Source organism: Maniola jurtina, chromosome 11 (assembly GCF_905333055.1).
Source record: "Maniola jurtina chromosome 11, ilManJurt1.1, whole genome shotgun sequence".
Taxonomy (NCBI): domain Eukaryota; kingdom Metazoa; phylum Arthropoda; class Insecta; order Lepidoptera; family Nymphalidae; genus Maniola; species Maniola jurtina.
Genome location: NC_060039.1, coordinates 13,232,367 through 13,250,391, shown reverse-complemented (window position 1 = coordinate 13,250,391; position 18,025 = coordinate 13,232,367). Strand labels below are relative to the sequence as shown.

Below are 18,025 nucleotides of genomic sequence, written 5' to 3'. Positions count from 1 at the left end.
CAATGCTAACCTTAAATCTTAAACCATCTTAAAATGTTACTTGGGTTGTAGTCGAGTAAAAATGCTTCTAATATCGCAAACAATTTGTCGAAGTTCTATATTTGGCACATTCAGTTTCTCATTAGATCGGCACACAAACGCTAGGCTGCACTTCGATGGAGGCTTCAACTAATCCCCACACACAGCTCGTCGGCACGTAGTGGTCGCGTATTCTTCGATTGTCCAGTTATATAGCATAAACGCTTTGTTTTCGAACTAGCTGACCCGTTCTGGTTATGCTTGTATGGAATTTCTGAAAATCCTATCTTAGTGGGGGTCACTTTATAGAGAGATCGTATAAAAAGAACTAGCTTCACAACATTATAGTACACGACAGATTGATAATATGGCAATCGGGGTATGAGGGGGGTGACGCCCTCGCATCCCGGTTGCCATGTCAACCTGTCGTGTACTACACCTACGCAGAAACTCATTGATAAAAATGTATGAAAAAAAATTAATTCACGTAGTGCAGTCGTAGTGACTCGTCCTCTTGAGAGAGTTTCGTAGCAATCGTAGCTCGCTACTACGAGTGCTACAGACGTAGACCAGCGTAGCTGAGTGCGGTTATGCAGAATACAGTCTATTTTAATTTCATTCAACTTTAGAATGAATTAAATACTACCAGTGCGATACTACTTTAATCCTCACTTTTAAGTATAGTCCAATATGAATATTTTTTATAATAATTTACTAAAGGGTCTTTAAATCCTTACCTCAACGACACTCATAATAGTGTTTAAATTAGTTATATCGTAAGTTAATCATGTAAGCTACTTATGTATGTAAAACTTACAGGTGTAATTGATGCCTAAAAGTGATAAGTTCTGCGACAGAAATGAGCTTTCCAATGCCAATTCAACTTAATATACAAGTCTTAATTATAAGATTATATATAAGATACATTAAAAACTCTACTTCCTTGCCTAAGAAGAACAAAAAATTAAAAAAAAAAACACATTTGCAAATGGCTCCATTCAACTACCATATAACTTTTTTTAACTTATAAATCTGTGTCCAGTGATGATCTAAGAATTCTAACGGATCCCCTACATCCAAATCTGTTTCGGCATCTAGAAGTTATGATGGAATAAAGAAATTCACATAATAGGTACTCATGCACATGAATCCTAAAATCATTACACTTTTTTTGGGAAGTTTTATAAAAAGACAAGATGATACCCCGCAACGTTGTCCTTATGGATTTAGATTATTTTGAAAAACCCGTGAGATCTCTTAGATTTTCAGGATTAAAATTTCATCTAACTTTAGTCTCCCGGACGCAAGTCTTTGTAGCACGATATGTCAAAATCAGTTGCACGGTCGCGAAAAGATTACAGACAGATAAACACACAGACAGACTCATTCTTGCAATAGTAATAATATTAGTAAGCTGCAGTGGTAGTGGACAACTCGGTCAACTCATAATATTGTATGCATCTCTGACTTTATTTACACCGTTGATTTACAACGTTTTGTCCGGAACTCAGTTAGAGCCACATAAAAAGTAAATAAACGCTAGTATTCTCTACAAATTAGTGCAAATTAAAGCAATTTCAACGTTGTTCCGCGCCGCAAACAATATGACTGAAAGCGTTCGAAACAATAAAGTCTGTTTACAGAATAGCGGTAGAGACACGAGATTCTCCATTCTATTTCTAATTTAATAGGATTTTGTCCAAACCCCACGTGACGAGTGCATTGTTTCGTGCTAACTTCTTTTTGCATAAATTTTGCGTACATAAGCGACATGATCGCACGATAAAATATCGCAATACCAGAGTTAACTAAAGTGAGAGAACTCTCGGTTTGATCCTGATCTGTCAAATGTAAAGTACTAGATGATGCCCACGACTTCTTCCGCATGGATTTAGGTTTTTAAAAATCCCGTGGGTACTCTTTGATGTTTCGGGATAAAAAGTTGCCTAAGTCAGTGTCAGGGATGCAAGCTACCTTTGTAACCATATAAATCGGTTAAACAGATGGGTCTTAAAGAATCTCGTGGGAACTTTTTGATTTTCTGGGATAAAAAGTAGCCTATGTCCATCCTTGAGTAAGCTAACTCTGTACCAAGTTTCATCAAAATCGGTTTAAATGTTGAGCCGTGTAAAGCTAGCAGACAGACGGACAGACAGATACACTTTCGCATTTATATATAGCATGGATGGATTGAGCCCTAGGGGTGACGTGAAATTAAAGAATGAAAATTTTGAAATACTATCATATTTAACACGCTTTGCCACGCTGCCACGACGGCCGATCTTCGTTTCATAGCCTTTACTTGTAGCCTGCCGGTGTAGGTGAAGCCTCGCGGTTTTGTTACAAGTTTCATTACTAATCTCTTAGTTATAAACAGTTTTTTTTCCATTTTTAGTATTTCGTTAATAAACTCAGATTATGTCCGGTTGAAGGTTAGGGATCGGGATATCCAAACTCGTTAGAAATTAACTAACAAAGAACAAGTAATTCATATTATTATTTATTCGTTTAAAAGTTAAGACCAATATCATAATGTTTTCGTATTTTTTTTTGTTTTTTAATATGGTTCATCACGGCTCATGTGTTTGTCACGTGGCTCTGTCATGGCAAGTTTTTGTATAAATTCAACACGATAAAAAGTCGCTGACCTGCACTGGTGCTAAGTGCGAACGCAGTACGTTCGCTTTCCCGTGAAAATTCGATTTTGCGTTGAAAAGTTAAATAGAGAAAAGTCCGTTGTGTGTCTCGGTAAAAACCTGAAGGCATTGTTAGGGAAATTAACTACACTTTTTAGATACTACTCTTGAGCTAGATATTTAGTTACGTATGGAAGATAAAGTTTCCACGTAAAAAAGTATGAGTAACTAAGCTATTTACATTATATTTGTGAATTTATGTATGGTTTAGAATAGGTATCCAGTATTTAAACGCACGTGTTTTAAGCTGGAGCCAACATTTAACTCCCGACCCAAAAAGAGGGGTGTTATAAGTTTGACGTGTGTATCTGTGTGTCTGTGTATCTGTGTATCTGTCTGTGGCATCGTAGCGCCTAAACGAATGAACCGATTTTAATTTACTTTTTTTTTTGTTTGAAAGGTGGCTTGGCTTAATCGAGAGTGTTCTTAGCTATAATCCAAAAAAATTGGTTCAGCCGTTTAAAAGTTATCAGCTCTTTTCAAGTTTTCTTGTAGAAAAGAAGGTTAGATAACCCTTAGGTCAATTGACAAATGTCAAGCTGTCAAGATCGACATTGCCTAGATCTAGATATAATTATGATTATTTATTTGAAAATTATGTTTTGGAAAACTCAGATACTTTGGACTAGTTACTGTAACCTTGACTTGTCGGGGGTGTTATAAATTTTTAATTTACACTTGTTAAATTGCATTAGAACTTTATCTAATCACTACCCATATTGTAAAAACAAAAGTGTGTTTGTTTGTGATTTGTCGGTTTGTTGGTTTTTACTGAAAAACCTGTACCTCCGCGTAGATACATTGCGAGCGTCAGCTAGTATAATAAATAATTAAAAAAAATCTTCTATTTATACTTATTTTCGATTAAGATATTGCAGATGTCGGAATAAAGAGTCGGGAATCAATAGTTACGGCAATCGAAAGCGGACGCCGGGAACTAAGTGCAAAGAAAGAATAACGCCTCAAGTTGAGAGCGATTTATTGTTTCTATTCAATAGTTATTTCGCCTTTTCTTCGCTGTATTTTTAATCATTTTTAGGGTTCCGTACCGAAATCGAAAAATTGAACTCTCATGGTGCGACTTTCTCTGTCCGTCCGTCTGTCTGCTTATCACTGTCAATTAATTCAATAGTTATTTTGTCTTTTCTTCACTGTATTTTTTGACAATATTAAAGAATTTAAATAACAAAAATTGTGTATCTCTAATAACTATTTTGTTCCCTTTTTTATCAATATGAAGAAGTGTTACACAAAAGATCTATTTAAATAAATTATAAAAACACAGTTGGTTTGTATATAATATTTTACACATAAACTCCAATTTTATACATTGCTTTCAGTTTGAATAATAAGAGTATAATCAAATAGTAATAATATAAAGTTACTGTCTGTCTGCCTACCTATCTGCTTCCTTCATATGGCCGTCTGGTTAGGTATACCAATTTTAACGATAAACTGCACTAAACTACTCTAATTTTCATAGTATTGCACGTCACATAGTACCTAGCAAACTTTTGGAACTTTTCATATTGTAACTAAGTAGTTATAACATATAAACCTGTACACTGTTGATACAATAAAATTCATTCTTTTAGAGATAGCTGGCATCCCGAAAACTCACATACGGTACATTTTATTCCGGAAAATCAAAGAGTCTCCATGTTAAAAACCCTAAATCACTTAACGCAGGATTGCGGGAATCATTTAAATAGTTTTCTATAGACGGATGTGATGCATTGTCGGATTTTTGGAAAGTTTTTCTTTGTGCTCCTAGAATACAGTACTTTTTATTTGTTTTATTTGGATAGGGTGGCTGTACTAAAACTAAGCGTGAAAACTTGTAGCAGTTCCTCAAACTTTTAAAATATGTGCTCGACCATATTTAAAGTATCATAAAAACTCTATCTCTCATTATTTGCACCAAACCCGTAATTGGTTTCATTTTCAAGTGAACAGGTCCGGTCCAATGTGACATACTGGACTTTTCCTAATACGGTGTGGATATAACCTCATTATGAACCTTAATCCCTAAGTTATAAGAGCTGAAAAATCTAAAAATGCGGGTAAATGCCAAATGTAATGATACTCATACTTTTAAGAGTAAATGACGTGGCTTGCGAATTTTTTTGGCCATCGTAGTTTTTGGATTACTTTTGTACTTTTTTTTTGAGAAATGTGGATGATTATGAACTTGTTTCGAATGAGATAGTTTTTTTTACTTTTTTGAAAGTTCTTTTAAGGGTCTTTTATGATTTTCATGACTTTATATTGTCCAGTCCTATTTATTTTCGAACAAAAGTACTTACATAGTTTTTCTCATAATAACATTATATCATTTAATGCCATGGACTTGTACGAAGTACTCACTTCCCCTTGCTCTACCTTAAGCTGCATCATCACCTACTATTTGGTGTGATTGCAGTCAAGCGCATTTATATATTCATCATTATCATCATCAGCCTATGGACGTCCACTGTTGGACATGGTCCTTCCCAAAGAGCGCTTCCACATCCGATCCTCAGCCTTCCTCATCCAGTCACTTCCTACCAGCTTCTTTCAGCATCTGGAGGGCAACCCACACTACGCTTGCTTACACGCGGTTTCCACTCAAGGACTTTCCGGCTCCAACGGCCATCGCCTCTACGACAGGCATGACCTACCCACTGCCACTTCAGTTTGCTATTAGTTTTGGGCTATTGGACCTTGGTTCTCCTGCGGATGTCCTCATTTCAGATCTTATCCATCGGGGAAACTCCTAACATAGTCTATATATTATTTAGTTAAAAAAAATTAAAACTCTTCAAACTTTTACAGGAAATAGCATTCATGGTCATGTACCTACTTGCATGACGAGCAAATCTAGTGAGTAAATCTAGTGACGCCACTGAGTCTAATTGTTTTCAAAATACATAGATACCTGTGGCGTGTGAGAGTCCCTATAAGGGACCAACGTTCAGCAGTGGACTTCTATCGCTTGATGATAATGATGATGATGGTGATAAGTTAAACAGGATTCTATCCTTCTGTTCAAGTACCAGGAACACAGTAACGAAAGGAAGTTTAAAATTTATGAAGCCATATCAATTCACCCCTTATGTTTTACGAACCATGTTCAAGATAACAAGTGCATTATCTTGAAACGGCTAATACGGCAAAGGTCGCCATGGCAACGGTTAAGCCCGAGTAGGAATTAATCCGACAGAGCATAAAGAGAGATTTAATTAGCACGGAATTCGGTTATACTGGATCTTTCAGCATCCGTTAATGGTATCAGTGACTTTGGTGATCCCGATTGGTTAGAATTTCGAATAAGAAATTAGTTTAGATTTGGTTTAGAAAATATGATCAAACCCTCTAGCATAATATACCTAGTGCTGAACCATTTTAAGATGGCATATTTTATAGTTGTTTAAAATATTATATGATTATAAGTCATTAACTAATCATATATTTTTAACATGCAGTTCAACGAAAAGTTGAAATTAAACACAAAATGTCGTGGTTTCTATTGTTAAAAAAATCTCCAGTTTCAATAATGTTAGTAGTAGGACTAGTAGAACCTAGTGGAACATCTAAATATTTATTGCAACAAAACACAAAAACATACATTATCACTGAAGTTTTTTTTTTGTTATACAATAATTATTAATTCTAAAAAGATGCTGTACTTCCATTTGATGTTAAGAATAAAGTAGTCAGGTTTTAATTTTGTGTCGTAATATATAAGGATAATAAAGCCAAACAACTTACATTGTACGTAACATTCACATGTATAGAAACCTAATGCAGGATAAAGTGAGCCTCACAGAATGCTTCACGATCCAACCTCGACCCATTTCGCCTTTAGCAGACTACCAATGTAAACGGAACGTCTTTATAAATGTTAAAATACATATGTATAAAATATATAATGCAAGAGAATATTTTACATAATGCAGTGAAAATTACATACTTATTCAAAAATAAAAGCCAGTCCATACGTTTAGGACCTGTGGTTATGACACATTTTGACAGTTTCTGTTAACCACCCAGAAAATTTAATAATGTTGATTCAAAGTAGGTACACTCTTTGATTTCCAGTTGTTGAATTCGTAAGATAATAATCAATGTGCCTAATGGTGATAATTAACTACGCAAACTTAAAATTAAAGCTACGAGGTCTTAGAAAAAGCGATGGTTACATTACAAATTATGGTTTGCTGAATCCGGCAGTTTCCAAAGATAAAATTTGGGACCTTGAACTAACACTAGTTCAAGGTTCCAAATGTTCAGTAAAATTACTAATGAACATTAAACCAAGTCCAATTTCCAGACTTGGGATCAATGCTATCACCCAACGACTAAGTTAAATTAAGTTCTCTTAATCAAGGTGCACTAAGACTGTTTTTAACTTAGTAAGAAACTTAATAAATAACATGGTCGCTAACTATGGATCTCATAGGAAAGCTCAGAGTCGCTCAGCGGGCGATGGAGAGAGCTACGCTTAGAGTTTCTGAGTATGTGATAAGTCAGAAATGATCCGTACTAGAGTAATTGACGTAGACGTAGCTTGGCAGAAAAGCGAATGCAAAGCTGAAAAGGCAATGGGCAGAGCACATAGCTCGAAAAACCGATAGACATTGGGGTCTCAAGGTGCTCAAATGGCGACCTCGTACAGGAATGCACAGAGTCGGAAGTAGAAGAGCCCCACTAACTGGGTAGATGACATGAAACGAGTTGCAAGGAGCCGCTGGATTAAAGCAGCGCAAGAATCCAGACCTATGTCCAGCCTATCGGTTAATAATAATGGCAATGAATAATGGTAATGATGCCTGCACGGCTCAGTAAGGGATTAACAAACGTTTTTTTAATAACAAATGGTGACTTAAGTTTTTCTTCTTAAATAAAACTTTGTCCAATAAGCCATAGCTAAGTTACACCTGTGTATTAAATACGCCACTTAATTTTAATGACTCTTATTATAAAAGTTCAGAGACTTGTTTAAATTCAAGGAAATATCTTTTGTTTTAGAGCTGATTCCGGCAATTTTTCCGACTTACATACTAACTGTATTCCCCATTCCCTTTGTAAGCTAGGAACCAATTTAAAAAACATAATGATTGCTTGTGTTCTCTAAAACTTGGTGCATTCAATTTTGACACTTAAACCTTGAGGAGTAAAATTCAAAATGGCAGATGCATATATCCAAAATTTAACTAGACGCCGCAAAAATTCCAGGCAAAAACAGAGCTGAACATTCGTAAACGTCCCAGTAATAAGTTGCTCGATTCTTCAAAAGCAACTAGACACCGGGTCTCGGGCTTGCAGACGCCATTTTTAAGGGGGAAAAAGGTCAAGCAAAAAGATTTGATTGGTGCATAGAGAACTTGTATGAAAACATTGTAATCACACTAATATTATAAAGGAAAAAGTTTGTATGTGTTTGTGTGTGTGTGTGTGTATGTTTGTTACTCCTTCATGCAAAAACTACTGGACGGATTAGGCTGAAATTTAGAATGGAGATAGATAATATCCTGGATTAGCACATAGGCTACTTTTTATCCCGGAAAATCAAAGAGTTCCCACGGGAACGAAGTTGCGGGCATCAGCTAGTATTGCATACGTGAATTAGAGTGAAGGAACTCTCAGTTTGATCCTAAATCGATATTATGTCGAATATTAGGCTATGGGTGACGTGAAATCAAAGAAAATAGGTGAATCATAGGCTGCCTTAATAAATCGAGGCGTATTCATTAAAATCTACCTTTTCTCAAATGTTTCACACCACAACCTACCTATTTCTAACTATATCATCATTCACCATTTGCCTCCAGGCATAAAAGTCTATTTGAGTCTGAAAAACTACCAATTCAACATTTACCAATTTCCAGATCCAAAAGCCAATTTACCGGTCTCAGTATAGAGTTAGTAATAAATTTCATATTCACTCTTCATAGAAATTTGATGTCACAATATTTTATGAGGCAGGCAATTTTGTACCGGTTACCAACAATATGTAGCCTTTCTTATTAACAGGTGAATTTGTCTTGGAATATCTTTTGATATCTAGTGGAACTTTTACGGTCTACGCGCATTTTATCGTTGCTTATTCAATCTTGCTTGAAGCTGGTTGGTCTCTTTTGCAATTTTTATCCTTTCATCAAGATTAATTAAACATTATGCAGGTTTCTTTAAACGATATTTATTTCCGAGGGTTACGTCAAAGCGTCTTTCACTATATCAAACTACACGTAGTACTATTTCATCAGAAAATTATTCAAGCTCAAGGAATCACTTGACTATGATGACGATTCAAATCTAGGGGCCAGTTAGTTTAACTTAGCTCAAGTTCATTATTTGAAATCATAAGGCTTTTGAGCTTTGTAAAACTAGATCAGAACACTAATAGCGTGTAATAAAAAGGTATCTAAAATTAAAATATGAACGGAACCTTTTAGACGTAGCTCCTCGACGCTGTTCCGGTTCCAAATTAATTTCGCATAACCTCCTCAGAACTTTGGCTTGTAAATATTTAGGGATCATTTCATAATATTATTTTAGTAGGATCAAGCAAATATTTTTCAAAGCAAACCCCCGAAATTCGCGAACCTAATTAACCTATGCGAAAACTTTCGAATCGATCGCTCCACTTGTATAAAACAAACTAATTTAAACTTGTGCGTCATCGCCAAAGTTTGCCCGATATAATAATTACAGTGAGTACTTAATTCTGTGTTTTTCTTATCCACTTTTGCAGGGATATTATTTTCTTCTCCTTTCTTATACACGTATTTTGGTTTTGTCTCGCTTCGAATTTATTGGGAGTTGGCTTTTCATTCTTACTCCCTACAACTTAATTATTGTCATATTTTGAAGAACATCTCTGGCCCACACTGAACACGGGTTCACTTCCAAATCATCACAATGGTAAACTTAAAAAAAATACTAATATTTTATTCGTGCTAAAATCATAACCCTCCTTTAACATCGCCGTAGTCAGGTAAAAAATAGTTAAATAGAACGGAAAAGTTAAATTTGTCCTTTGATCGGGGCTGTCTACGATCCTTATAACTTTTTTCTATTCGGATAACTTTTAACAAGCTCTATGATCGACGTGGGACTATAACGAATCCGAACTGTAGGATGCTCTCGTTTGTATTTGGAAACGTAAAGGCATGGACACACAAATCTGTCTCTATAGCTCAACAGTCAAGGAGTTGACTGAAAGAAAGGTCATTGGTTCGAACCCCAAGCATTCCACCATTGTTGTACTTCCTAGCACAAACTTGATGCTTATTGGAGAGAAAAGGACTTATTCCTTAATGCTTAAGAGAAGTAACTCTAGCACGCTTTACCTACCCACATAGAAATGTTTGTGCAGGTAACTTTGAAACTACGCATTACGGAAATCTGGAAAACCACAAACACAGATATAATCGTAGGTATCTATAACATATCTACTTTTAGTTACGTTTGATTGATTGACTATACAAATGAGAACCGAACTTCGTTTGTATGGCAGGCATTGGGGAGCGCGCTAGAAGTCTGCCAATCTTATCGCAATCTAGTATCTACCTTGGGATTTTAAAATCTAGGTACCTACTGGTTCTTCCAACTTATTATTTGACAAATTGCCAAACCAATCATTAGCCAAAATTAATGGAAAGAGAAAATCATGGCTTAGCATCTCCTAAAGACAGTCAACTAAGCACAACTTTTTCGTTTGGCGAAGGACAGAACGTTGCACGATGAGATGATGATCATAGTAATTCCAGTAGCGGACAGTAACAAGAATAAGAAGAATTGAATGCAGACACAAAGAGTAAAATGGAAAATAAAAGAGGTCACTTATTACCAACGTCATCAATATCGTTATTTAAAAAATAAAACTCAATCAAATTGTAAAACCTGGGAGTAAAAGAGTCCTCTCAAATTAGGGTCCTGAGTTACGCTCGTTTCCTTGCACCAATATTAAAGGGAGGCTCCGTATTAAGCCAGCGCTCTGTGAGTAATGCGTATCATTTTTTGCCTGTTCCTACCTTTTTATAGTCCTCCGTAACTCGGGCTTTATTAAAATTTATAAGCACATAATATGCTATCAATAAATAAGATGCCGCCTCTTTATAAACCTTTTTTGGCATTTTATGGTTAGTTTTAAGTGGTTATTTTTTTTTTACCACAAACTATAAGAGACTTGATCAAACTTATGTTTATGATTAATAGAAAGAGATCACGCTTCTCAAGTATACGGAAAAACGACACAGAAGAAAGACTTCAAAGATTATAGAGTCAAGAAATACACGCAAAAGATTTTAAGAAGCTTATGCCCGGAACTTCTTCCACGTGGACTACATAAATTTCAAACCCCTATTTTACACCCTAAGGGCTGAATTTTCAAAAATCCTTTATTATCAGATGTCTACGACCTATATCTGCATGCCTTTTAGCCCGATCTGTCCTGTAGTTTGAGCTGTGCGTTAATAGATCATCAATAATAGACTATCAGAGAATAGTCTGTCACTGTCAGTGAGTCAGTCAGTCACACTTTTCCTTTTATTATATATTTAGATTTTACCTTTGAAAATATTGGATCTTCTAAAGTTGGTGTTTGCTTTATTTTGGATTTATTTTGCCTGATGGATGCCTACCATGCGGCCATGTGACATGCCACAATGTCAAACTAAGTATGTTGCTCTGTTGTAAATTTCTCACGGTAAAACTCAGGTGACCTAGTTCCTATTTATATTTTTCTAGCTTAATTAGGTCAGTCGGTAAGATGAGAGAGGTCACCCGATAGTAAAGTAACTAATTACATCCATTGACACAGTAGAGTCTTAGAGGATCTGAGTTCTGAAGCATTGAAAGGATTCGACATCAGGACAAAAGGCATATTACTTTCCGTTACTCACAATATGCTAAGGTCACTCAGTACTTATGTCCAGTTGTATGACAGGTATTGTAATACATGTTTTACCGTTAAACTTTGACTGCCAAAAAGAAGCAAATTTGTTTTAGTTAGTATTCACAATTCTGTGAATATTTTGGTCTACAGTTAATAAATCCTAACTTGAACCATTTTGCTTTTAATATGAGGTAGGTACCCTTATAGGTTGACACGAAGGATGGATGGACAGACAGACAACGATGTGATTCTATAATGGTGTTACTTTTGAGGCACGGAACCCTAAAAAAAAAGACTGGGATCCTTAAAAACCTAAATCCACGCGGACGAAGTTACGAGAATAACCTAGTTAAACATAAAAGAGTTTCGGCACCTATCAAATTATGCAGCCACAATCCACAATTCTGAATGTCAGACACATTTTGCAAGGATATTACCGACCATAGAAGCACGCTGGAAGCACCCGTCAAAACAAATTTACTCTTTGAAATTGAAATTCTGCTAACAAATGTAATAAAATGACCTTAAAGTAAATCAAGCGAACGCGAACGGCTGAATAATTCAGACCCATCAATTAAGTACAACTTTAGATTTTGAAACTCGATCGCATTGCTTTTCATTTGATCATGTAATGAATAAAATATTGCTTTGGAAGCGACAGTCGTGTTTGTTTAGCTCCAACGACACGGTGCCGACGCGACTTTTGACCTTTCAAACCCCAGTTATTTTAAGCTTCTGTGATTTCTCAAATACGGCCTGAGTGTAAACGTAAATTCAGTGATTAAATTATACCACTGATATTTTGAAACATGATAATAGATAATGGTTTTTATTTGACCATGTAAGAATGAATAAAAATACTGCTTTGGAAGCAACAGTCGTGTTTATTTAGCTTCAAAGACACGGTGTCGATTCGACTTTTGATTTTGTAAGACCTAGTGATTTAACAAGCGCTATTACGTCATTGTCTTACAAATTCAATCATTTGTACATGGTACCCAATTAGAATAAAGAATTTGATTTTGACTTGAAATGAAAGGATGCCGACCCTCAGAAATGAGGAATACAATATAAAGAAAGAGAGATATAGCAGAATATCCAAAACATGGCCACCGAATGATTCCATCGATCAGCAACGTATGCATAAACAAATACCCCGAAGTTTGAAAGGTCCGTAGAGGCTTCTAGGGGATTACCAACCCTCTTATGGTCAACGCTCACAATCCTCCGATACGATTTAACTTCACTTATCGAAGTGGTTCGTAATGGTATATTGGTGCAAAGCGTTTTATGTAGCTATCGATTTTGGTAGAATTTGATATATACTTACTTAGGTAATAATGTTATTTCTAATAAATGATTTGTTTCGGTAAAACATTGGTTTTTAGGGTTCCGTACCTACCTCAAAAGGAAAAAACTAGCCAAGTGCGAGTCGGGCTCGTGCACCGAGGGTTCTATGTTTTGCACGTTATATCAAAAATTATCATACCTAAGAATAAAGAAAAATCTGTTTTAGAATGTGCAGGTAAAGCCCTTTCATATGATATCCCACTCGGTACAGTTATCTTACTCTGAAAATTCTAATTATTTGTTCATGACCACATTTTAATTATTTTTTTTGTCATGCAACCACAAATTCACGGTTTTAGGATATTTTCCTTTACTTGTGCTTTATGGCCTACCTAACTACCTACCTAATTAAAAATAGAGTCTACATTATTATATTTTGAAAATTGTCTATTTCCATTGCTTATGTTTTGCTGAACGAGTAAAGTGTTTACATTGATTATTATTATAAGTACCTACTTATTTAGTGTTGTTCTTATAACCAACGGATTGCCTATATCAATTCGTACCAAAATTACCTACGTACCTACCTATTTTTTTTTCTAATTTTCTTACTTATAATAAGATGGTCTGCTTTGATACCATTGTTAAAACTTTTACTATTACAAAGGTAAAGGCACTGGGACAAACAAATAGAAGTATCCCCCCCCCCCCACTCCTGGGAGGGCGGGAATTGGATGCATTCCAAAGGGGACGAGCCGGTATCTTAAGAAAGGTGAGATGCCTAGATACTACGAATTTCTAAGTTAAAGCTATTTAGGTATATCTATAGTTAGTTAAAATCCCTACCCATATTATAAATGCGAAAGTGTGTTTATTTGTAGGTTTATTGGTTTGTAGGTTTGTCCTTCAGTCACGTCGCATCGAAGCAACGAACGGATCGACGTGTTTTTGCACGGGTAGGTAGGTATAGTTAAAAGGCACTATCCAGGTCGGATAGTGACATAGTCTACTTTTTATGCCCGAAACCAAACAGTTCCCGCGGGATTTTTAGGGTTCCGTACCTCAAAAGGAAAAACGGAACCCTTATAGGATCACTTTGTTGTCTGTCTGTCTGTCTTTCTGACTGTCTGTCTGTCAAGAAACCTATAGGGTACTTACCGTTGACCTAGAATCATGAAATTTGGCAGGCAGGTAGGTCTTATAGCACACGTACAGGAATAAATCTGAAAAATCCAAAGTGGTTACATCATTTAAAAAAATTAGGTAAAATGTGTTTTAATTTTCAAAATAAGATAACTGTACCAAGTGGGATATCATATGAAAGGGCTTTACCTGTACATTCTAAAACAGAATTTTATTTATTTTTATGTATAATAGTTTTTGATTTATCGTGCAAAACGTTGGAAAAAATACCCGAGTACGGAACCCTCAGTGCGCGAGTGTGACACGCACTTGGCCGGTTTTTCTCTTGAGGTACAAAGCCCTAAAATTTAAAGAACAATACCCAACAACAGAATAACCACCAATATAGGAGTATTATACAGCTAATTGTCCAAGCATCTGTACACGTATTAATTTATGTCCTGTAGATCTGTAGATGTCTCTTCTGATGCACATCTGTTTGGTATTCGCGACACGTCGTCCGCTCGCAGGTGACGACGGCTGAATCTTGATGTGTGCTCAGACATTAAGACGTACATGACCCCGACGTTTGATACAAGGCATTGTGCACGGCTAGGTACCATAATATTCTGTTTAGGTATATTCGAGGCTATAATGCTCTGCCTGCTGTCCTATATCTTCTTTTTTATAGTCGTATTTCTCATTGCTGAGAGTCGTGACTCCTTCATTGATCACATAATGGCAGTTCTCTTGGGATAATAGTGTGGTGGGTTCCCAGATCCTTCCGCATATAACTCACTAAGAGAATGAGAGTTCGATAAGGACTCAGATGGTAGTGATAAGAACCGGGATCGGTGGCTTAACGTGCTTTCCAAGGCACGGAGGACACGAATGGCCAAATTTGGACCTCCAAAATGGTCACCCATCCAGCTACCGACTTGGGTCAACGTTGCTTAACAACGCATCGATTGATAGGTACGCGTTGTCACAACTGGCCACACAACCATATATCTAACAAGTACCTACTTACCTGATTTCAAAAGTTTTCAAATGAGAAAAAAAGGGTTGTCAGTTGTCACTATCATAGATTGAACTAAGTTACCTATTCATTTTTAGGTGCAAAAGTTGGATTTTGGAGGTCTACAATAAGAGACAAAGCTTGTTTCCAAAAATCAGCGGGACGACCTTTTTTTGTCACTGTCTATCATCATGTCTAGCGACGAAAGAAAAGAAAATTAAATTACGAATTTCTCGCCCATTTCTCACCTACCAACTTATGTATTCTTCGAAGAAATAGGTATATCATTCAAAAAGTACCTACTAGAAAGTAGGTATACGGCGTATGTAGGTAATAGGTATACGGCGGCTCCATAGCATTTTTCACTAGCGTCAAAAAACCTATGAGCGTTACATGGGATTCAGAGTTCATACCAACGTGGCGTGGAATTGTAATGTGTAAACAATGGTGTGCAGTAATTTAGACCAGCTAGAAGAGCGGCTAAAATTTCAAAATTTCATTTACTCTATAGGTAGGTAGATACATGATAAAAAAAATAGGTAGCAAGTACCTACTCACCTAATAAGTAATATATTCGATGTTTCTACCTATACAGTAGGTAGGTCTTAAAAAGTACACCATGCTCCAAAAGATCGTACCTAATATTTTCATAATAATATCGGCCTGAATGATTAATTTCGGTATAGGTAAGTAGGTACGTACCTATTACTCAATTACATTTTTGACTTTATGGTCAAAAATACCTTATGGTATGGTTATGGTATACCTAATGGATTTTACATAGGTAGAGGTAGGTTAACCTAACTGTAAACTAACCAAAATCTGGTTATGAAGATAGGTATGTATTGACAAGCCTTAAAGTGGTCTAGGTTTAAAACCTATAAAAATGAAGGCCAAATCCCACTTACAAAGCATGAAATTACGGTTTCTAACTTGTAAAGGTCTTGACATGACCTTGGCACGAAGATACTAGGACATGAACTCTTAGACAATAAACTGAACTTTTGTGTAAAATACATAAGGTCTATCTACTTAAGTGAATTATTTTGCCTACTGGCTATTCTATGAGAAACTAATAAATATGGAGAGGCCTAAAATTTTAATTAGGAACCAACTCCACCTTTTTATGCAAATAATAAGCAGACAAAATTAAAATGCCTCTACTTCAACTCTACTTTACTATCATAACTCCTCTTTTACTGCGAAAAGTACTAAGAAACTCATTGTACCCAGTAATTAACGTTAACGAGAGGGCCATTCACTATCTTTATTGCGTAGGTATTGCGAAAAATGGTGTAACTAGTTTATAAATTATCTATACTTTCCCCATAATAGGTACCTACTTACCTGAAACCCATAATAACTTGCGCACAATATTACGCAGCACTACAAAACATTGTTTACTATAAGCAAACTCCTATTTCGACTAAATAGAAAAAACAATCACAGCGATGCGACCCGACGTGACATCATGAATAATGCGTTATCATGCCACCCAGCTCTCCGCTTGCATCCAACTAAACTAAAAAAAAAAACTAAATCTCGATGATTTATTTAAAGTCCGTAGATCCCTTATCTGCCACCTCGTGTTATCTCATTGCGTGTTTCCTAAATAATTAATGCAATATAGGGCATCGATTGTGAGGTGACGGAGAGCGCGGGGCGGGGCCTGAGGTGCGGGGGTGCGCGCGACTCACGCACGCGATTGGCTGTCACGGCTGCGTGAGTGCGTACCCCCTCTCCCGCGTGCGTGTGCCTTCGCGCGCCTCTCAGTCAAAGTCCGGCCGCCGCGCGAGTAGCACGTACCGCTCCGCCCCAACTGACGCACGAACGCGTCAACCTCCCGTCGACTTAGCTTTTTATCAGTTTCGTTTATATTGGGACTAATTTATCTGTCCATATGGTTCATCTCGTAGATATTTTGCGTTCGGCAAAAGTTGAATATCCGCCGCCTGTTATTGTAAGTAAAGTTACAAATAGTAAATATTTCAATTGATATTTTAATGTTTATATTTTACCAGTTTAACTTTATAATTTTATTTTTCTTTTTGATTTCAGAAAAGTGATGCTTTTAACTTATTGTTTTGTTTGGATGCACAAAAAGTGAGCTCTATGATGAAGTTGTAACAGCCACATGATTTTTGTTTATTTTGCGTGACGCATCATGTTTACGTTTCAAGAACTACACAAACAGTAAATAAAAAGACTTGTTGTAGAATAATTACGATACCTTATTAAATAGGAGTTGATTAATTATTATAAATACTTACTGAAATCATTTAAATAAAAGATTATTTATCATTATTTTAGTTTCTTGGAAAAATTTATGGAATTATTAAATTACTTATAATATTTTTTATTTACTGTCTATTATGTTACTTCACTTTAATGAAATATAATTTAGGTCATTATTGATTAATTTAATAAATAATAATTAAAATTAGGCATTATGTATTTTTTATTAATTTACTGTACGTTATTTTATTGTAATTTTATTTTAAGTTCTTGCATATTCTGTAAATTAACTTAAAAAACATTAAAAAAATTATGAGATTTAAGTTGTTTTATTTAAATATGAATTAATTTAAATAAAGTTTTACTTGGATAATTTGGTTTTTTTATTATTTTCCTTTCATATGAATTCGATTCTTCAATTTTTTATTATTTCATTATTATGCTTGAAAGAACTTGTGCTTCTACCTTCTATATTTTTTTGTTTTAGTTGTAATCCTTGGTGGTAAAATATTTTAGTTTGAAAGTTAAATTTTTCTATTTCATAAGATTTTGTAAACATTAATGATGCGTTTTCTTAAGTTTATCATACTACGAATTAAAAATGTGTGTTCTTTTGAAAATAGGACTATTGACATACAAAAAGTGTGCAGTGTAACAAATTTTTTGAATCTAGTTTAAATAAATATAACTAAAGTCTTCAAATCAAAAAATCTTCAATGACTTAATATGAATTCATTCTCAAATGTAGGTAGGTAGGTATTAAAG

The 18,025-nt window shown here is 35.5% G+C and overlaps 1 protein-coding gene across 7 annotated transcripts in view; it reads left to right on the top strand.

Annotated features, from left to right (window-relative positions):
* Nucleotides 1-18,025, top strand: part of LOC123869656 (CUGBP Elav-like family member 4) — an 895,280-nt gene that overhangs the window by 604,444 nt on the left and 272,811 nt on the right. The window lies entirely within an intron of this gene.